Here is a 23,439-nt window from a genome sequence, read left to right on the forward strand (position 1 = left end):
TGCTTTCATCTGATGGCTTACCTCTTATATATTCCAACAGACAATTTCCCTTTTACCTCTCCAACCTTAGTTACTTCTAGAATTAGGTACATGTCCCATTATGATAACAGAAGGGCTTTTCCAGGGAATCCTACTTGCAGTGACTCGTTAAGCCCAAAGTATCCTTTTAACACCTTGGCTGCGTCGAACGTTCAGCTCCAGTGCTGAACGTTCGAAAAACGGGTGGGGCACCGTCGGCCAACGGACGTTCGAGGCACTATCAAGGTAGTGCACGCGACGACCGTTGGCCGACGGCAGCAAACAAGGGGTTATCTTCGAAACATCAATCCTTGTTGCTCCGATTTTCAAGCTGTAAAGTCCCTTCGATAACCTGGTTCACTCTTTCGACAAGCCCATTACCACTGGCAAGATACAAAGCAGTACATATATGCTTAACACCAGAAAAAAATTCCCATAATCTATCATTTCTGCAGATATAAAATTTGGATTCGTTGTCCATCAGAATGGATGCTCTCAAACCACTTGTAACAATCTGTTTACTCTGACCAATAGAACGGACCTAATGTATGAATCTTAACTCCTAGCCTCATGTGTATGTGTACTAGAATACTGAACTTCTTTTACATCTATATCCACCGTTTCTGATCACCTCTATCATCAATATTAGAATGCGTTACATGCGTTCTTGCCCCCTCTTCTATCTAGCATTGAGTGCTTGTTGGCGAAGTAAGGATGGTGGACTAGTTAAACTTTTTCTGACGAAGTTTAGACACTGAACAATTCCAAACATGAATAATCAAAACTTTACTATTAGTTGTGCACAAGTGCTTTGGCCACCTAGGTGGTGTACCTTCCAGGAAAGGGAAAGAACGCAAAGAGTACTTCTTGAATTATATTCTTTCTATTGAAAAGGGGAATGTAATAACAGCAGATAAAAGAGAATTTCATTGCACTCAGCGGGTCCTCATGGGATTAAACTGTACAACCAAATGTCTAACTGTGCAGCCATTGGGGAAACTAACATACTCACTTATGTATTTCTGGATTCTGAAAATTAATTTGCACTTAAACTTTGTGCAAGTACCGGTAGTTGCGTTCCAAGGAGGTTAGTCTAATCTGAGAGGAAGGGAGGTAGTAGATGAGCTGGTTACACATGAGTGTGAAGTAATAAATGCACCTTCCGCTGTTGGGGACATTCTTGGCTGTTCCAAAGCCTTGTTGGATGAAGCTTCTACATCACGCTCACATCTGGAACAATAGGCGAGAAAAATGACTATGTAGCTGAAGGATTATGACACTGGTGATTCTCTAAACAGAAATTAGACCCATGTGCTCACGTTTCTTGTAATCTATTTTTTTAGGAGGTGGCTGCACAGCGCTTGAGAAATCTATTGTTTTTAATATAAACTTAAAGGGGACTTACATCCTGTGTCCTCTTGTTCCTGGCTTTTCATTGGTTCTTGTGCGTGCCAGTTACCTTTCCTCTATTGGCTGTAGTATATATTTTCCTGCATTTACAAATGATTGTTCCTTGTCTGCTTCTCTTATCAGTTTCCCACTGCCGAAATACTGTTAACATCCACTTTGTGGAACAATATTTTCATAAAGTTTTTCCTTTTACTATTATAGCATATTTATATCACAGTTTATCACCTAGAGAGATTAAGTGATTTGCATAGATTCACAGTATGTTGCGTAGCGCGACAGAGACTTGCACCGGGATCCCTAGCTCTGGAGTCAGCCGCTCTGGCCACTGCACCGCATCCTCTCCACTCCTGTGTTATCTGTCAGGGAGCTCTTTCTTTCTCCTGGACGATGACTGACGAAAAAAGCTCTTTATTCATTACATAGGTGAAACAGATGAATTACCAATGCATATTCTTTTTACTTCTTCATCCTTTCTTCTTTGGAATTAGTATGGGGTTTTGTCTTTTGTTATTAACCCCTTGGCTGCGGCGGTAATTCCGCTGCAGTGCTAGGGGGAAGGGGGAGCCACGCGGCGCCACCATGCTCGTGACGGAACCCCTCCGTCACTAGCCTCGGGCTCGCTGTGCTTGTGACGGAGTGGTTCCGTCACGGCCCCGCCCGCTCAATAGAACGCGCCGCACAGGGGCGAAATAAGTGCCGCGCAGGCGCGGCGGCCGGGTCGTGACGGAACCACTCCGTCACCAGCACAGCGCGTCTATGAATGGTGACGGAGTGGTTCCGTCACCAGCATTGATGGTGTTAAAAGGGGCAGGCAGAGGGTGGTGGAATGTTGAGTTTGTGTTGCACAATTTGCTCGGTTAATGGTGTTGGGACCTAGAGTAGATATAGATGTTTCTTCTCAGGTGTGCACCAAACTAAAGCTAAAAAAAGCATTCTTCAGATGTGCATATTGTGGACATCACCACTACAGTAACAGCCTCGGGGTCAAATCCCTGCAAGTTTGATGCATTACAAGTGGCAACTATCATCACATCAAAGGACACTTGACACTATTGAAACAATTTACATTTTAGCTAATTTCTCAATAACAGTCTGGGGTGTTTTAATAAAGTTATTGACCTATTAGGTCCAAGCAAATAATTCAATAATTTAATCCTGAACTCAAAACTAGTAGATTTGGCACAGAGCATACAGGATTATTTTAGAGAAACTGTACAAAACATTTAGAAGTATTAAAACAGCAAAAAAGTCAAAAACTCAACACAATTATAACCCCACTCTAATTTATAAAAATAAGGGTAAATGTATCAATCAAAATGACAGAAAAACAACAAAATCTAATAAGGGGAACGGGAGATATGAGCTTTTCAACATTTAAGGTAAAAGTATCAAGAAAAAGTAAAGCACTGATCATTAGTCACTGTTCGTGGGTCACTGGGACATACACGCGTCATGTTAAGCTGACTGCGATGGCGCGCAGGTCTGATACACCGAGCAGATTCGTCCCAAGGACCTGATTTAAAGATTGGCAGGCAGGTTGCTCTGACACAAACGTGACGGATATCCCGTCCGCCTAATTACAAGTGCCTTAGTATATCTCAGGTGTCTAATTACAAGGACATTGGTACATAATGCACTTGTAGGTAGGCGGATGGGATATCCACAACATTTGTGATGGAGTAGCCTGTCTGCCATTAGTCTGTGAAATGAAAGTCAAAATCCTTCAGACAGGCGAGGAAGTCCTCTCGAAGGTAGATAGCCAATAGATGAGGTTCCACTGAAGCTGCTGGAATGCCGGGGAAAGATCAGAGCAGGAAAGTTCACATTTCGGGCCCAGGGATGTACTCTTGTCAACCGTCTGCATTAGTCTGGCCTGGACCACAAACACATGCACCGGTGCAGAGTGACAAATTAGTTGAGCAGGTGTGTGCAACACGGAAGCCACCTAGAACAGAGAGAGAGTATACAATTAGCCAGGGCAGTACCACATGAAAACTACCCAGGACAGAGGGTACACTATCATGAACCTGGCCTGTACCAAAAGAAAACTACCCTTAACAAAGAGAGCATACCATTAACCTGGACTGTACCACATGTAAATTGTCGAGTAGAGAAAGAGCATGCTATTAGCCTGGGCCCTACCACAAGTAAACTGCTCTGTACAGAGAGTGAGCGTACCATTAGCCTGAGCCCTGCCAAAAGTCAACTGCCCAGTCCAGAGAGTGAGTGTACCATTAGCTTGAGGTGCACCACAAAAAAACTGCCCAGATGAGATATGTATTGCTATTTAACATTAGCTTGGGCGTACTGTACCACAAGTAAACTACCCAGTACAGAGAGGTATACCGTACAAATAGAATGTTCTGTATCAGAAAAATACTACCCAGATCAGAGAGGGCAATTTGTTTACCATTGGCGTGGACTGTACGATAAGACAACTGCCCAGATCAGCGAAACGACGTAATACCAGACTACAACCACAAAAAACTGTCCTGAAGAGATATTGAAACCCAACATAATAGACTACAGTTTGCCATTAAAACTGAGAGTTTGGACCTAGAGTACTCTGGCTTGGTTAGAATATTATGCCCAAAATACATTGAGTAGATCAGAAGGTATAAATGCTTTGCCCTACTAACGAGGTCTTCTAAACACATAAGGGGCATAATATTCTCCAGTCAGTACTGACAGAGTCAACACCGCTATGCACGGAGTCTCGGTACTGGACCATCAGGAAGCGTTCCAGGTCCAGAGGGATATCCATTGGTAGAGCTGTGTGAGCCAAGTACACGCAGCGCAGTGGGGGCCAAAGTCAAAGATTAATGTGCATTTGTAACGCTGGGTTCATAGTGCTTGAGAAACACGCGAGTTGAGAGTGAGGATTGGAGGTAAGATAACTTAGCTCCATGTGGGTCTCTGACATGGAATTGTAGGGAATGTGCTAGGCCACTATTTGTTTATTTATTACGTTTCAAGTTCATCAAGCGATACCATTCAGCCTGTGTTCACCTCAGAGCACTTCTTGGTAAATGCAGATAGAAGACGTAACAGTGAGTTCTAATATGGTACATTTACTATAACCGGTGGTGGGACCAGTTGAGCATCCAGCAGTGACACACTACATGGATAAAACCTGCCATCCATATGCCTTCAACTAGATAGCAAGCCTTGGAAGAGCAGTTTATTGTGCTGCATGATATGGGCTGCCCACAGGTCTGAGTATTAGAGTAGGAACGGGTGCCACAAGTCGAGAATTACTTGCGTTGTCTTAGATCTTTGTTGTGCCAGTACTGGATTAACATGGGAGCTGCAGGTCAAGATTTAAGAGCTTTGGGCATCTAAGAACATGCCCCATAGCAAGGGTACGGCGGGCAGGTGAGAATTGGAGGGATAAAACACGTTACTTACCTGTATATGGTGGTTCTCTAGTATTGAAATCTTTCATAGATTGAAGATTGTGAATCTATGAAAGATTCAATACTGGAGAAGTGGACTTCATACCTAATTCACCCCCTACCTAGATGTTTATTTTTTCCTCCTCTGCTGGTTAAAGTTGGGCAGTGCGTTTGGTCACTTAGTGCCAAACACCACATCCAAATTTGCTAGTCTTGACCTGAGTCTGCTGCTACTTACAACTGCGTCTTGTGATGATGGTGTGATTAAAAACCTCCATCTTAGACTAACTGAACTACTGGCTGAAAGCTAATCTTTATAGTACTCAAATTACTATGAGTGGTGTTGGACTTGGCCCTTTTTGCAGGGTCATCCCTGAACTTTTTGCCTCCCTCCTATATTTTTTCTGACCTGTTGTTGGCTGTTTTATGACTCTGGGCACTTTACCACTGCTGATCAGTGCTAAAGTGTATATGCTCTCTCTATTGTAAATTGATGTATGGATTAGTGATTCCATGATTGGCTGATTTGGTTTACTGGTCAGACACTAGTACAGTGTACTGAGTGTGCCCTGGGCTTGTAAACCAAATGCTGCTAGTGGGCTTGCAGCACTGGTTGTGCCAGAATCAGCCTGTAAAAGTGTGTCTCAGGTCTGCCATTGCAGAGCTTGTGTGCAGTCTAGTACTGCCATGTTGACTGGGCATGTGCACCCACTTATCAGTCCCTAAACCTTCCCTTTTCTTCATATCAGACACCCCTATGGTAGGCCAAGGGCAGGGTGCATTGTAAGTATAAGGTAGGACAAGCCCTGATGTGTGTGGCATGTCCTAATAGTGAATTACAGCCATTTTCATTTTTCACTATTGCAAGGCTACCTATTCCCCATAGGCCAGAATGGGCAGTTAGATTATTACATCTTATAATCCTTACTGACTTAGGAAACTAGGTGGAAATTTGAGTTTAGTATGCCTAAACTCAGAATGATAAAATGCATCTTTTAGGGAAGTTGGTTTTAACATTCTGTGTTTGAAAATACCACTTTTAGAAAGTAGGTATTTTCTTGTCTAACTATCCAAGCCTGCCTCTGCTAGGTTGTGTATTCCTTGTCTGGAGTTTGAGTGAAAGGGGCTGGGGGATTCCAGAAGATAGGTTGAGTCATCCCAGTGGTGAATAGAGAGATCTGCATCTAGATGGGAGGGAGGAGTTGCACCTGGGACCTGAATAGGGCTGTGCCTTCCCTCCACAATGCTGGCTCCACCTCCTGTGGTGCGTCTGACTTCTCTGCCCTGCACTGTGAAAGGAAAGAAGGAGTTATGTCAACAGAGTGCTTCAGGACTGACCAGAACTGGTTTGGACTAGGCAATGGCCTCTCTGCCTTCAGAGAATAAAGAGAAACTGTGTATAAAAGAGGGGATCCAAACCCCAGAGAATTAGATCACTTTTGGACAACAAGAAGAAACCTTTGCTGAGGAGTGGAACCAGAGAGACTGAGGAGAGACTATCCCTAAGCTGAAGTGCTGTTTGGGGGATTGGCCTGCAGTGGTTGCCTGACTGCCAAAGAAAGGAGAAAGGGACTTTGTGTACTTTCATCAACTTGTAAGGATCTCCAAGGGCTTGAGAGAAGAGCTTGCCTCCTGCTGAAGTCTCATGGACAACAGACTTCAACCACCAGCTCCCCAAGAGTTCTTTGGAAGTGCCTGCAGCTGTTTTAAGCCTTCTGAGGGACTGCGTGTCGCAAGGAGCTGGAAGCTCGACTCATGAAGAAGAAGTGCGTCGTTGTTGCATCCGCTGCCGTTCCATCATGGAGATGTCACCGCTGTAGCTGTCGCATTGCACAGCATCACAAGAAACATCTCGCAACATCGAAGAAGGGTGTCGCCGTCGCAGCCGTCGCATCACAGAGCAGGGTTATCACCACTGTAGCTGTCGCATTGCACTGCAGAAGCGCCTCGCATCCACGGAGAAGCGTGCCGCATTCGCAGCCGCTGTCGCCGCATCACTAAACAAGGGTGTCGCAGCAGCAGCTGTCACATCGAGCGGAAGCGTCTCGCATCGTCGGAGTAGAGTGTCGCCACCAATGCAGCTGTCGTCGCATCACTGGACAAGGGTGTCACCGTTGCAGCTTTCACATCGAGTCGACACATTTCGCAACATCGGAGAAGGGTGCCACATCAAGAAGAAGATGCCATCTTTGTTTCTTTGCACCGGATCTTCAACGCATCTCTGTCTTTGCATGTAAGGAACTACCACATCATGATCCCTGCAACACTTTCATTGTAGAAGCGTTACGCATCTTAAGGTACATTGACTCAAAGTGTTGCATTTTAAGATCTAAAGAGAACTAAGTTAATTCTACCATTTTAAGTACAGTATTGTGGATTATTGGCCTGCAGTGGTTGCCTAACTGCCAAAGACAGGAGAAAGGGACTTTGTGTACTTTCATCAACTTGTAAGGATCTCCAAGGGCTTGAGAGAAGAGCTTGCCTCCTGCTGAAGTCTCATGGACAACAGACTTCAACCACCAGCTCCCCAAGAGTTCTTTGGAAGTGCCTGCAGCTGTTTTAAGCCTTCTGAGGGACTGCGTGTCGCAAGGAGCTGGAAGCGCGACTCATGAAGAAGAAGTGCGTCGTTGTTGCATCCGCTGCCGTCCCATCATGGAGATGTCACCGCTGTAGCTGTCGCATTGCACCGCATCACAAGAAACGTCTTGCAACATCGAAGAAGCGTGTCGCCGTCGCAGCCGCTGCATCACAGAGCAGGGTTATCACCACTGTAGCTGTCGCATTGCACTGCAGAAGCGCCTCGCATCCACGGAGAAGCATGCCGCCGTCGCAGCCGCTGTCGCCGCATCACTAAACAAGGGTGTCGCAGCAGCAGCTGTCACATCGAACAGAAGCATTTCGCATCGTCGGAGTAGAGTGTCGCCACCAATGCAGCTGTCGTCGCATCACTGGACAAGGGTGTCACCGTTGCAGCTTTCACATCGAGTCGAGACATTTCGCAACATCGGAGAAGGGTGCCACATCAAGAAGAAGACGCCATCTTTGTTTCTTTGCACCGGACCTTCAACGCATCACCGTCTTTGCATGTAAGGAACTACCACATCATCATCCCTGCAACACTTTCATTGTAGAAGCGTTACGCATCTTAAGGTACATTGACTCAAAGTGTTGCATTTTAAGATCTAAAGAGAACTTAGTTAATTCTACCATTTTAAGTACAGTATTGTGGATTATTGTCGTTTATGGTCTTGTGTTAAATATATATAAAAGATATTTATTTTTAATATACAACTTGTGTGGTGTTCATCTGTAGTGTTGTCACTGGATTACTGTATGTGTTCACAAATGCTTTACACACTGCTTCTGAGATAAGTCTGTCTGTTCGTGCCAAGCTACCAAGGGGGTGAGCAGGGGTTATTTTAGTAGTGTACCCCTTACCCTGACTAGAGGCAGGGGTCCCTATTTGTCACAAATACCTACCTGTACCAACTAGAGACCCCCAAATCTAACAAGTGGCTACACATCCAATCTACATTATTGCCTGCGATGTTCCAACCAGTCTGGAGTATGAACTGTCCTCATTGAGTGGAAATCTGATTGTGTGAGGAGAGTTTAACATCAGTCAAAGTCGCGTAGATCAGAGTTGGGTGATGCTTGGTCTACAACTGAAAAGAAATGCAAGCTCTTGTATCATTAAACAAAAGTAAATCTAGTAAAGATTTGATGGGGTTTGGGTGAGATTTCGCTCTTCAATACAAGATTCATACTCATATATCGACTTGTAATCAACAGATGCAAAGAAACAAATAACATTGTGGGAACAGTCCAGCCCGAACTGCCAAGCCAGATCCTACCTGGACTGGAAACAAGCATCCTGGGACCGGTTTCAGGCGTTCACCCTTCATCAGCCAAGCTAGCTTGAATCCAGTGGTGTGGTGAGCACGTGACCCATGTCTGGGCGTACCCTTCCCACTGAGGGCGACATATACAAAAGAAAAAACTGATGGATGGAATGCTGGACAATGCAAACATTCAACCCCAATCACATGGATCTGGGTTAAATCCATCATTCTTTTGCTCACCACACCACCCCAGTTTGGACCCAGCCATATGCAAATCAGTCTTGACCCTGTGCCTCATGGGAACAGTCCAGCCCTAACTGTCAAGCCAGGTCAACAGGTGGAAATATTACTAAACATGCATTGGCATCTCCAATAGACTGTTCTAGTGGAACTTACCTTGCTCCTGTACTGCTCTCCTTTGTTCTCAGTTGGAAGACAAAGCTTAATTTCACTTGGAAATTAGGCTATTTAATTCTTGACAAGACCAGATTTAAAGACTGACTTAACAACCAGGTTGATGTTTTTGGAAAACAATATGGGAGATGTTGAAGTCTTGCGATGGAAAAGTATGAAAGCAGTTTGATGGATATTTTTATTTCAGAAGCATCAATGAGAAAGGAAGGCATGTGTATCAGTCCCGGAACAGCACGAACAACACCTAGTTAAACCTTGTTAATGGGTAAGATGACCAGCAGCCACGCCTGATATCAGAAATCACAATAAATGTGAAATATCAACTCAAAAACACTTTACTGAAAAAACAGAATTTTGTTAAATAAGGATTGAGTAACAGTTTTGGGAAAGAAGTGAATGCAATATCAAACTCTTTGTTTATCTCAGAAAGATTCTTCTAGCAATTAGACATCAAAATGAAAAAAAAAAACGTCAGTGATGTCAAGCAAATGATAAATACCTTCAAACCTTACTATGAAAACTACCCAAAAACAAAAGAAATAAGGAATGGAGCATTTTGAGAACTTTTATGATGTTTGGCAGCACCTGAACTGAAAGCAGAAAGAAAAGAGCGACTCAATGAATTTATCTTAGGAGTGGACGTCCCTCAACTATTAAGTTTTACATGTTGGAAATCCCTGGGACTTTATCTGCACTTCACCGTAGATAGCTCTCCTTTGTTAAGGATGCCTTGGTAAATCCCTTCCCAAGACTGACACAAGAAGAGTCTCAAATAATCCTCTCGCAAAGATCCACTGGATTGAAAATCCGCCATATTGAAGATCCACTGGATCAAAGGTCTGCTAGTTTGAAGATCTTTCCAGATTGAAGATCCCTTGATTGAAGGTCTGCCAGATTGAAGATCCACTGGATTGAAGATCTGCTGGATTGAAGATCCACTGGATCGAAGATCCCCTGGATTGAAGATCCACTGGATCGAAGATCCCCTGGATTGCTGTATTTACAGTCCAGTCTCCATGGTAAGCCTCGGTGCCGATATACTCAGTAGAGTCTCCTTCGAGAGGCTGAGTGGTGTTATAAGAGAACTAGTCCACAACGATCAACCATATCTCGTTACACAATGCACAAGAACCAGTAGCATTCAGCAGGGGGTGGATATTGTACATATCACCTGGGAGATGCGCAATTTCCACATTGTGTGAGATGAGATGTTGAGGGCAGGGATTGAGTGGTCTACACTGGCTCCCCATTGCTCAATGTCTTGAGTTGAAGTCCCTGTGCGTTGCCCATAGAGGCCGTCATGGGAAAGCCCGCCCATCCTTCAACAGCTTGTTACTCGTTATGACCCTAATAAGGCTCTCCATTCTTCCAACCTGCATTTGGTCCCCGTTCCTGCCAGGAAGGCATGATGTTCCTTTCGGTTCAATGTTGCTCAGCTTTGGCATTCTCACCTCTTGGCCATTAGTAAAGTCATTACAACTGTCTCTTTTAGCTTCGATCGTTTAGAAGACTGATCCTCTCACGATCTCCGACTTGCCATGTTTTCTCTTTTTCTTAGCATTGGGATGAGTCCAGGTCACCATGCGCTATGCAAATCCTAGAATAAAATAGATTATAATAGAATAGAATAGAATAAATGTGTAAAATACTTTTGATAACATTAACTGTGACAACGTAAATGAACATCTGAGATCAATCAACTTGGGTGAAGAATTCTGCACTTATTTTAAGGCTGTCTAAGCGCAACAGTCTATCGGCCACATGCATCATTGTTGCCGTTTGTGATTTCTTAATTGCGAAAATTAAGGAATCGCAATTAAGAAATCACAAAAGGCTATGCATTAAGAAATCACAATTTTTGTTGCGATTTCATAAAATTCCTTAATTGTGATTCAGAATTTGCGAATCGCAATTAAGGAATCCATTCCCATTGAAGTCATTCTCAATTTGCGGTTCGCAATTTGCGAATCGCAAATTGAGAATGCAATTTCAAGGGTGCAGGGGGGAGTCCAATGGACCCCCCCTGCTCCCCTGAAATATAACTTTAAGTGCATTTTTCACGCACACATGCCCCAAGGGCATGTGTGTGTGTGTAAAATGAAACTTTCAAAAATTCACTTTTGTGCATTTTTGAAAGTTTTTGCAAATTACCATGAAGGTCAACTTCATGGTAATTTACCTCTCCCTATTTGCGAATTCGCAAATTTAAAATTTTCATGCATTGCATTTAAGAAATCTCAAATTGCGATTTCTTAAATGCAAACACAATTTTAGAAATCGCAACATGATTGCGATTTCTAAAATTGCGAAAAACATGATGCATCCCAATTTTGACAATTGCATTCGCAAGCGGCCGTAAATTGCTATTCACACTGTTTGCGAATGCAATTGACAATGATGCATGTGCCTGTATGTGCATTAATTCCAATGGCTTCCACTTGGAAAGCAGAACTAGTAGCAGAGGAACAAAACCAGGCGGCCCCTCAGCAGTCACCAGTACTCTTCACCCTAGTATTGGGACTACTAGCAGCTGCTATCAGAAGCAATGGACACCCCAGAGGTGTTCGGGGGGGGGGGGGGGGATAGATGAGCATTAATTTCCTTTGACTATGTCACTTGCTGTTGCCAAACTAGCCAAGACTTTCCTGGCACTGTTGGGCCATGTTATAATATTTGGCACAGTACCAGGTTATGCCGTTAACTGGTCAAAATAAAGCATCATTCCTAACTCACGAATGATCATTAAATCTGATTATAGAGTATTTTTAAGTTTAAGTGGGAAGCAAAATAAACTGTATGTGTATCTTAATGTAGTGTGTACCTAAGCATATTAAAGCACCAGTTGGAAATAGACAAAAGTCCAGCTTTTTGCCCTTACTGAAACGCTATAGAGCATACAATACTTGGGAAATGAACTTTCAAAAGTTTTGGGCACAAGAAAGTAAGATTTGGGGTGGGGGAGAATGTGGGAGAGAGATAGAGAGATTGATTCTGTGAGGAAGGGTAGGAAGATGCAGATCGAGAGTGAGAAAAACACCAGAAATAGATAAAAAGTAGCAGAGGGGACATGGACATCTAGAAAGAGAGAGAAAGAACGACAAAAAAGGAATAAGCGCATTGTACCCCATGAAAAACGGTTGTCCACAGGCAATGCCAAAAAACATAACTTAGCCAACAATGTTTTACTAGACGTGTATCAATCCAATGATACAGGAGTGGTGTTTGTAATTAATAATGTCTCAAAACAGACAGCTCTGAGGAAAACTGCAGAACCCCTCCGTGAAGTTACAACCACACAAACAATGCCTGCAAAGCAGGTGTGGGAAGATATCCATTGTAGTAATGACTTGTGAAGAACCGTGCACTGAGAAGAGGGGTGCGAGCATGGACGTCATTTAAGGGTTGCCAGGGGGCACCACTGTGACACCTGGCATGCCCCTTGTGACTTCTATAGTCCCAAACATATGTGTGTAAGGACATGTTAGTAGTTGCCTCTCTCAACCAACGAACTGCTACAAGTGAAATATGACTGGGGGAGACATCCCTTAAGGATAAGAACCCTCACTCACCCAAGGGTGACATGCTTCATCATGTGGGTCCTCCTTACCAGTGTGGAAAACCTAGTCACCACTGGGAGCTACTACTTCGGTGTTTAAGGAAGGAGCTCAGAGATGTTTTTGAAGTAAGGATGGTATTCCCATATGTGAGAGAATTGGTGTAATGAGGTATGCAGTGCTGTGTGAAGGATAGGTAGGTGAAATTAAAACTATGTAAGTGGAAACACTATATAACTTTATTGATGTGTTCCACTTGACAGGGTTAAAAAGAAACAGCACAGTGGTATGGATATAGAACCACTGTCACTTAATGGTCAACATGTTTCAGCCTATTGATCTACGAGAGAGTATCAGCGGCTTTCTTCAGGACCAGATCAAATGTGTGAAACTGCTGCTGCAAAAATACGTGACAACTAATAAATCTTAATAGAATAAGGTACATTTATACAACACCGGTATTCCTGCTTTTCATATGTTGGTCAGGTCATACCCAGGTATCCAGGTATCAGGGGCGAGCTCTACTGGGTAAAGAGGTACCGACGGACAGTGCGGGGCCTCCTTCCAGAGCAGCCAGCCAGGTAGAGGTGAGGCAGGATTTTCCTTCTATTGAGGATACCTGTAAAATCAGTGCCAGGAACAGATGCTGCTCGTCCTTATGCACATTGGTGGGGGCTTCACTCTCCTTGTTTTCTGTCTTTTTTTAGGTCGAGCCTGGGTAGTGCATGCACTGCTCTGCGAGGCACGCTGTATTCGAGTATGGACTTGAAGCCCCACCCACTCTCTGCCCATATTTGTCATTGGCTTGTGTCACTGTCCTTCGTAAATGTTGGCGTCTGATTAGTTAATAGCCTTTTTAGTCCCTCCTTAGTACCGCCTTGTCTTCATTCGTAGCCTCCCATGAGGACTGGCCCTTTTACTTCGGTTGTTACAAGGAATGTCTTATTTAGTATGTAAGCCCTATTTTCTTTAATGAGTTTCTTCTGCTGCAGGCACAACATACTTTCCTGCAACATTCAACGTACCATGAGTGCTTTCACTTTCCAAGCAGTCAGTGGCAATGCCGGCCGCTTCTTTGAAATGCTATAGGTCTCGACTTTACAAGAGTTTGAGCTATTGGTATTGTAAATGACAATGCCTTTTAGTCATGTGTTAATTATCAAAACAGTTAAATAAAAGGCATTGTCATTCACGTCAATAGCTTAAACTCTCGCAAATGTGAGACTTATTACATTGGAAATGCGTGTTTAATTATATAATAGTGAGTAATATTGTATTATTCGCTATTAGTTTAATATAAAATGGAGTACAACTAGCTGGAATCCGACTTTCCCTGGCAGCTGAGGTAAGTACCAAAATGTGTTTAAATGTGTCTATTTTGTGTGCGTGCTTGCGGGTGAGAGTGTGTTTATGGTAGAGAGAGTATGTGTATGTTGAATGTGTGTGTATGTGTAGGTAGAGTGTGTGTGTGTGTAGATGTGTGAGTGTATGTGTGAATACACGTGTAATTGTAAGCAAGTGTATGTGTGAGTGAACGTGAAGGTCAAAGGGCATGTGTAGTGAAAAGGATGTTCCACGTTCCAGTCTAGTGCTCTGCAGCAGAAAATCTTCTGCCCGAGTCCAGAACCCACCCCTCTAATCCTCAGAGTGTGAGTGAGAGGCCAAAGGTCAGAGAGCGACACCACTATATGTGTAACTGTAACCTGGGCCTGCCTGTGAGGACAGAATGAGGTGTAACCCGTGGGAGCGGGCTCATAGCTTCAAGCCCCACGAGGCGTGGTGGCGGCTTGTCCCCAGGGCAGCTAGCCCTACCCCTCTCCGCCAACCACAACCACCAATATCTGAGGTCTCCAAGATATCCTTCATACTGCTGCTGGGTCAAGACAAAGCTCGAGAGTCAAGTGTATACGGTGATACAATAAGCAACGAGAGTGCTTTAGAATAAGGGGGGAAGAGTGATGGACACACCCCTTTCTGGTCTGGTGTAGGCTAATATGAGAACCCTCTGCCGACACCGGCCAATCCGCATTATACAAAGTTGTGTCTAGAGAGGAGAGTGACCGAACCCCTCGCCCTGACGAATTTGCCACAACATACTTAATTGGCAATGAAACAAGTTGGCCTTCCTGGAAAAGGTTAGCAACATGCTGTGCTTTTAATTCGAGTAAACTCACATTCCAGAATAAAGAGGGTACTTTGATGGTGAGTCTTAACTCGATTTTAATTGCATTGAACATGCTGTTCTTTGCATATCACGAGTTACGGGTTGGGGCAGTTAATTTACTTTTTCTGTTCTCCTTCTCATTGCACTGGACACTATTTTCTTTCTGTGAGTGGGCAACCGATGATGATATACATGGGCATACTGGTGAGACCCGGCTGGTAGCCTCCCTGGTGTTGCATAGAAGAGGTGCCCTCTCACTTTCTCACTTATTTTTGTGAAATATTCTTTACTCATATGCTGTGGGAAAGGATATGGGTGGTTGGACACTTTGACTATCAGCGGTTTGTGTGGTTTCTTTAAGACTATATTAGATTGAGAGTACTGGGACTGCGAAAAAGTGGACAGGATGCCAAAGAGTGGGTTGAAAGTGATATTCCCACGGTAGAAGCAGTCTTCAGGAGCTATATTGAAGACACTCTCTTGCAACCAGGCCTTTTTTGTATGAATAATTTGTGAGAGGAGGGTGGCCTGGTGATTTCCCTCTATAGCTCCTGGTTGTTTAACCACATCTCTGCTTAAGAGTTTCCCCTGCTGTGCTGGACAGCAACGAAAACGGGTGTGGTCATGACGAGGTCAGCTCGTCATGAGCACCTGAGAGGTATATGCCAAGCATGGAAGTGGTTAAGAGTCTCCAAGATATCGCCTTGTCACCTATGTATGTGAAAGGAGCACAGGCAGACAGAGCAAGGAAAGTCCTACAGTGTTACTAGTGCTTCACTCAAGGATGCAAAAACAAGCTCTCCCTCCCCCGCCCCACCGCCCTGGGCCTTTCAAAATAATGTCTTGTTTACATTGGTAGACACCTGACTGCAGCCATGCCTGAAGAGAGGCCCGCAGAGGCGAACAGCCTGCTGGGAGTGCCGGAAGCTGAGGTCCTGTTCCTCGATGAAGCCCCTCCTCGATCTGCGGCGTCTGTTGCCTGCGCCAATTTTGTACATTTTGTGCAGATCCAGGGCCTCGTTTATGGGGTTTTGGCGTAGGGCAGCGCAGCAAGGCACTTTGGTGTTCTGCCCTATGCCAAAGTGAAAGGGCAGGAATGCTCCGTATTGAAGCAATACGGTGCATTCCCGTCTTTTATCTCTGCACTGGAACCATTTTGGCAGCCTAGCACCAACAGAGGCACCCTTGCATGGTGGAACGGTGCCTCCATCGCAAGCAGGATTGTTTTTGTGGAGGATGAGATACCTTCCTGCACAGAAACAATCTTACAAGGTATTTTCCTCTTTTTATATGTGTTGCATTCAGCAGCGAATATTGAAAGCGGAAACAACGAGGAGAAATAAACACATTTCTTCCCATTACGCTTCACCTAGGGCGGCCTACGGATATGACACTTCCCCCAGTTTACATCTCTTTCTAAATCTAGGGCAGCATCACATTCCGTGGGTGTTGCCCATCGCAACACCCCGTAACACCTCCCTGGTGCAGAGTAAGGCATTGCAACGATTTGGCACGGAGTCGCCTCACTCACAGGGGCGTAACACAGGACCCCGCATCTCCTGCAGTGCGGGGGGGCCCAGGGTCTGCAGGGGGCCCCCTCAGCACTGTACTCTCGCCAGAGACCGCCGGATTAAATCCGGAGCGGGGCCCCACTGTGTACCTTGCTGGGGGGCCCCTATAACTTTCGTTACGCCACTGCTCACTCATGATTTATGAGGCCACCCAAAGCCACACTTGGTGGCTTTGCTGGCTTCATACATCTTTATGAGACTCCTGTGTCCCACATATACAACTTTACGTGGTGCAAAAGTGACGCAGGGCTCTCATAAATAAGCCTCCCCCGTGCCCCATTAGTCACCGTGCATCCCGTACTGCAAAATTGCTATTCAAACATCACTCGTAGAAATTTCATTTCTCCAGTTACAGTTGGTTCATGCTGGAGTCAGTTAGATTTCTTTGGGAGCTATTCTGAACTTCTCTGTAGAAATTGCATCCGGTACGCCTTGGAACTGGTTTTTGGCATTCACTTGGAACTGGTTTTTGGCATTCGATGGTGTCTGTTCACTTCTGTTGCCATTTTTAGCCACTAGAAGTTTCCCTTATTATATTTCTGTCTGCAACATAATCCAATGGTCAAAAACATATATGCCGTAAGTGGATCAAGTCGAAACTATTTGCAGCTTGTCAGCTGCAATTTCCACCAGGGTTATGAAGGGGAAAAGAGAGAGAGAGTTCCTGTTTTCAGGTGAGTTTGTATTTTAACATGTTAAATCGTGAGACCTCAACAACAGGAAAATAAATCGGAATTTAGTAGAATGAAAAACGGTCTGAATACAAAAAACAGATTTAAATAAATGTGTCACTTTCTGTACATTTCTCTGTAATTCAATTGGGTTTCTATGTTAAAGTGCGAGCTGAGACCAAGCTGTAGCTCACAGCAAAATGCAAAGGTCACAAGGGGGCATATTAACAAGGCAGGCGATTTGAAATTATCGCCGTTTTTGCAGCCGTTTTCGGCCAAAAAGCGGCGATAATTTCTTCGCCCTATCAGCAAAGACACGCTATCGCGTGTTTTGCTGATTTTGCACCCTTGTCAATAATGCCCAGCTTTGCATCTCTAATGAGATGCAAAGTGGGCGTTCCAGGGCAAAATAATAGGAGAAATGTCGCTAAGCGACATTTCTCCTATTAACAAGCTGCTCGCTAATAAGCAGAGCGTTAGGAAAAGTAGCGCTAACCACAGTTAACGCTACTTTCCTAACGCCTGCTTGTGACCTGTTCTTAGCCATGTAATCCAATGGGAGGTGGATTACATGGCTAAGATTGTCCTGCGCTATCAGCAAGGTTATCGCCATTTTCAATGGAATATCGCTGGAAAACCAGCGATATTCCATTGAAAACGGCGATAATCCCCGCTATCGCTGGGATTTTTTTCTCCATGGCATTAAGCGTTGTTAATACAACGCTACCATGGAGATTATCACCAGCGATAGTTTTCCTCACGCTAGCAGCGGTCAGCGATAATTATCGCTGCCGCTTGCTATGCCCCAATGTTTCTTAAAGTAGTCGCCTCAGAGTACGAACAGGTGAATTTAAATTAAGAAGTCGAATTGATTTGTTCCAGAAGGCCCGGTGACAAGGACACCTCAGATCACACAAGCCATGCTGGGATCACAGAGCTTTGGGGTTGGCCCCTGTCCCGTTAGGTGTATGTTCCTAGGAAGCACCATAGTGGGTGCTGCTATGGAAACCAAAGCACCGTTGCTATGCTGCGGGAGGGAGAAACATTGCCCTGCATTTCAAGAAGGGTTGCCACCTTTCTCAAAGACATTTAAGAGCCGTTTTTGAGTGATTTGGGGTTCTGGAAGGACAGGAGGGACACTCTCAGAGCAGGCTGCTTGAAATCATCTGACACCTTTTTTTATGCAATAATTTAAATTCGATTAGCTGGGAAAAAACATTCTTGAATAGTAGATAGCATTAACAAACTTTTGATTAGGCCTGGGCGGTAAATTCCATTCTGCTCGCGGAATTTGGGTAATTTCGTGTTCTGCGGAGGACGCGGAATTGCCCAACATTCTGCGTTCTGCGGCTTTGCAGAATTTTTTGCTTGTTCGCGTTCTCAAAATGCGTGTTCGCAAGATATTTCTCCCCGAGCACGCAAACAGCGATCGAGAACAGTAAAAAAAGCATCGCGACCAAGCAAATCCGCGGGCTTGTGGAATTTCTGCGCGTTTGCAGAGATTTTTACCGTTTCGCGTAACTTTGCGTTGCGCGACTACACAAATTCCGCCCACCCCTACTTTTGATGAGTTTTTTTTAAAAATAATTACTTCTGGGGCATTTGTGGCATTGGGTAAAAAAAAGTCAAAACAAATCCCTCCTCTAGGGCCTTGTCAGGGAAGAAGAGGGGTGCAGGAGCTCAGACGGAGGAGCGCCCCCGATGCAGCCAGCCTAGACCCGGCCCTAGGGCCGGACTGGCCAGTTATTCCACCGGGCATTTCCTCGGTGGCCCGGAGCCATTGGAGGCCGGGTTTGGAAACCGTGGGCGACTCTCCCAGCTCTCACAGTTTATCTGCAGTAGACACAGGGGGGCTTGAGGAGAGAAAGAGCGAGAAGGCGGTGGAGCGAAAGCAACAGAGAGATAGGGGGAGAGATTACAGTGAGGCAGAGAAGAGGGCGAGGCTGGTTTGAGCATTTTTGCCAGGGCTTCTTTTAATTCCCCAGTCCCCCACCATGAGCTGACACATGCCCCCAACCTGCCAACCTCTTCCACACCCTGCTCATGGAAAGCGCCAAAACACCCCTCCCGCTACCACACCACCCACACGCCCATACTGCCCATCCTTACCAGTAAACCACTTGACCCTGAGAACTAGCACCAGAGCATAGCAGCAGAGCAGCACTGGAGCTCACCAGCACAGTAGCAGAGGCAGCACAGCAATGCCGTTGTGCCTGGAAGTGGGGATAGTTGTGAGGGCACCACTGCACACTACCTGCAGAGGTAGCAGAAGTGAGGTGGTGTTGGCAGCCGGGTAAGCCGGCGGGCTGAAACTGGTACTGTGCATGTCCACCGCACTCTGCCGTTGCTGCTCCTTCACCTCTGCAGAGCTCCTCTCACCTTTTCTCTCTGAACTGCATTAGCCCTCATGGTAGAGGCTGGGGTGGGGTGGGCACTAGCTGTTCTGGTGTTCAAAGGTGGAGTGGTCGTGGAGTATGAGGCATAGTGCTTCTTCCTAAAGAGGTGCCACGGAAGGTAGATACTTACTAGCAGGTGCAAGGGAGAGCCGGCAGCGGACATCGGCCCGCGATCGCAACCCGGAAAACCGCCGGACCCATTAGCATGGCGATGACGAAGGCGGCGGTGAGATTTTCCACCCAACACTTTTCTGCCGGTAGCAGTCCGCACACCAGCCTAGCAGGTGGGACTGGACCACCACAATGGTGCCGGTGCAGGGCCGGGCACTGCCGGCATTATAGACTGTGATGCCGGCGGTAGCCAGCCTTTCGCGGTGGTGGGACCGCCATGGAAAGGCATGCAGAGAATGTCTCCGGGGGCCCATTGCGGGCCTCCAATGTGTTGGGGGGTGTGTGGGTGCACTGGCGGGGTACCATGTTCCTGTATCAGGTGGCAGGCAAGGTTTGACAGGCCCTTTACGATGATCAAAGTTTGAGGCCGTGGATTTCACTGCTCTTGCGGCTGGGACAACCGTTCTCCATCGCTTTCTGCCAGTATTTTTCCTATGTCTATTGTTACATGGGCATAGAAAACAGATTAGCACTGGCAGGAGAAGGAGAAGCATACATGGAGCCAGTCTGAAACCAAGGTTTAGCAAAAAATCTATTTACTTACCAGCATGTAAGTGTATTTTGTGCTCCTCTCCCAGACCTTCTCTGCCTCTCATTCATTTTCTACATCCAGGTCACCGTACTCGTGGAACACGTACTGTAGAGAGGCAACAGAGAACGCAAGCTGCATTTGGGGAGACAATATAAGGCTCTTAATGGTTTTTGGGAAACAGCATATTTTCCTGCTATGCAGAGGTATGGCCTCCCTAACCGAATTTCACATTAAATAACCAGGAGTACTGCCCTGTAAGGGCCTTTCCTTCCTCTCAAGAGCCCAAAAAGAAAGAAATAAGGCGTACACAATCTTGCGGGGGTCAGTCTATCACTTGTGGGACATAAAAAGTTTCCTGCCCATACCCTCACTTCCCACCATACATTCACTCACAGGTATAACAGCATGCTCCACTGGTTGACTTATGCTGATTTCACGGCAGGGCCGGACTGGCTACCGGGCGTTTTGGCATGCTGCTGAGCTGGGGGCTGATTGTGTTGATGGGGACCTGCGTGTGCAGAACGAATTTCGTTTTGCTTTGTTTATTTAGAAGCACACGCAGGTCTCCATGAACGAAATCAGCCCCCACCGCAGTGACATCAGCCCCCAGCTCGGCAGCACGCCAAAACGCCAGGACGCCAGTCCGGCCTGTTTCACGGGTCCCACGGATCGCCCAAAATTAGGTTTGCCCAACTTACGTTTTCATGGCTCCACAATCGTACTTGCGTGCATGGAGTTTCAGTAGCGTTTTTTTAGGGTCCAAGTGGACAGCACAGCTTTTTGCAACCTACATTTTGCAATAGCCATGGAGCAGGTTTGGGTCAGTCCCCTCCAACCAGTGGGTGATAAGCATCAGTTTCTCTCAGGCATTGGCTTGAGATAATGTTAGTCCCATCTTAGTTTATCCCAGAGGAGAATGGATCAATCACCCTGATGGTATTGGCTGGTTGGTGTATCATTCCGCAACAAAGAGGGATTATTTTGCATGGAAACCTATAGTAAATAATCAGACTTTTTGGCACATTCAAAAAGCCTCATCAGGGCTTTCTTCACTACATGTTCCTGAGTTTGTCTTTGACATTTATGGATTTCACTAATTGCCAATGGATTGAGTGATATTTTTTAATTTAAAAGATCCTTGTGATGTTTCTGCGTGCCATCGAGTCCAGGACTCGTATGAAGGGATGTGGTACAAGAGCACCGTTGTCAGAAAGGTAAGTAATATTGTTCTGTAAGGAAGAATGTGTGGTAATTTAAAGCACTAATACATTAAACACCACACGAAATTGAATCTGTTCTACGTGTTTCTAAAGTTTGCATTCAAAAGAAATGAGCCACAGTGAGGTCAAAGGGTTTGCTTAGGATCACACATTTTGGTGAAATAGGGAAGCTGTGATTTGAACCTAGGTGGGTCACTAGAAGAGCACCCAAACCAGGCATAGAAATGATTGCCCAATGTGCCATATTGCATAAGGGAGACCACTGACTCGCGCATGATTGTCTTTCTGAAGCTGAACCTTTATGCTGTTTTGACTTGCAGGTCACATGACAGGCCCGCCTGCTACTCTAGAAGAAATATTTCTATGAACAAGTCAGGCCAAGTAAGTGTGGCTCAGCCACAAATGGGCATCAAGTGATGCAAATTGCGTGGGACTCATTGAAGTCAAGAAACCTCACACGGATATTAAAGGATTCTAAACACCAATGAAATGATTAGATATTTGAGTTTAGTTAGCCATCAACAGTACTAAGTATACACTGTTGGAAGAACAATCATCATGGCTCTTTGATAAAAGAATAAATCAATAAAGGGCTGGACCAAGGAAGCTTCAGGCAGACATGTATTGTATTCCTACATATATGTAACAAGGTGTGACAGTGTGAACCGATAGTGCAGACGACGCAGTGTACATAAAGCGGTTCAACAGACAACAATCATTATAATACAAAGATGCTGTGTGATCTCAATGCTTGTGAGCGTATTCGAGGTCACAAGAATAAAACGAGGCTCAAGGATTTTGGCCACACTTATGGTTCAATTCCAGGCATTAACCAATTGGGAATATTGTCAACATTTCGACATTTATAGGGGTCTCTTCAGGAAGCCATTATTTGACTACCACACCAATGATGGTCATGATGCGTTTAATCAATTCTTATATCGGTTGAAAAACAGCGCGTGAATCAGGGGCAGCTCCACCCCTAGGGCGGAGGAGCATCGCCCCACTGCTTTCTCGCAGTGCGAGAAGCAGAAACATAAAATGGTAATAATTTATTACCATTTTATGTTTAGTTGCAGGAGTGGGGGGATTGGCGGAGCTGCTCTGCGAGCAGGGGAAGAGTGGTGTATCCACTCCTGAGGGCGCAATGACTGTTTGGTCGGCCCTCTTGGGCCTCCCAAACCAGTCATGCGCACTCTGCCCTTTCTCCACCGACTGTGAACTGTTTGAAATTCTCAGCATTGTAATACAGATTTGTTATCTGATTTCACTCTAAGGAGCCTGACAACAACTCGGTCCATGCTTTAAGTACCTACGATTACTCTATGCTGTAATCATCGAATTGTTGTCGCCCAATATATTGTGGTTCTAAAATTCCAAATAGATTCACTAATGAATGTAAAGGGTCTTTTTTAATTAACATATTCCATGTCCTGAAGATGGTCTAAGAGACATAATTAGACCGAAACGTCGACTATTATACCTATGTTTTCCCTCAATGTACTGTAGGCAATGTTTGCTTTGTGTAAGCTATTCAAATTGCCTTAAAAACATTTTGTGAAAAGGTGTCCACAACTGTAACTGTGAAGGATATTTAATCTCATGTAATCCTTACTTCTGCCTGCATTGTGTTGTTTTTATGAACCCTCTACAATTGAACAAACTTGAATCAACACTAAATCATTTAATATATTCACCTGTGTTTAAAAAAAAAAAAATTCTTAATGATTTACTCATTGATAAATAAATTGAATTGTTTTTTTAATACGTTAATTGTGAGTTACTTGAATAGAACTTACCTAAATCGATTTATTTAACTATTGCTGAATTATCCTTGAACACATCCCTTGCAGAGGTGGCTGACTGGATGACGAGCTGCTGCCTCAGACAGAATGCCAGCAAAACCGAGGTCCTCATTCTTGAAAAGTCTCCCTCCAACTGGACATTGACCTGGTGGCCTGATGTAGTGGGCCTTGCCCCAGCCCTGAAGGAAAAGGTCAAGGAGAACTATTTTTACTTACCTGTAAACAGGTGGTTCTCCAGTATTGGTGTCTTTCATAGATTCACATGCTTGAATATTC

General features: G+C 45.0%; 1 long non-coding RNA gene across 1 annotated transcript in view; it reads right to left on the reverse strand.

Annotated features, from left to right (window-relative positions):
- Window positions 1–2,588: 2,588 nt before the first annotated feature.
- The window catches only part of LOC144791566 (uncharacterized), a 291,511-nt gene continuing 270,660 nt past the window's right edge, over window positions 2,589–23,439 (reverse strand). The window contains exons 2-3 of the long non-coding RNA XR_013602424.1: window positions 9,062–10,676; window positions 2,589–3,373 (exon numbers count right to left, since the gene is read on the reverse strand). This is a non-coding gene — a long non-coding RNA (uncharacterized LOC144791566). The remainder of the gene's footprint in view (window positions 3,374–9,061; window positions 10,677–23,439) is intronic.

The sequence above is a fragment of the Lissotriton helveticus genome, chromosome 11, assembly GCF_964261635.1.
Source record: "Lissotriton helveticus chromosome 11, aLisHel1.1, whole genome shotgun sequence".
Classification (NCBI taxonomy): Eukaryota; Metazoa; Chordata; class Amphibia; order Caudata; family Salamandridae; genus Lissotriton; species Lissotriton helveticus.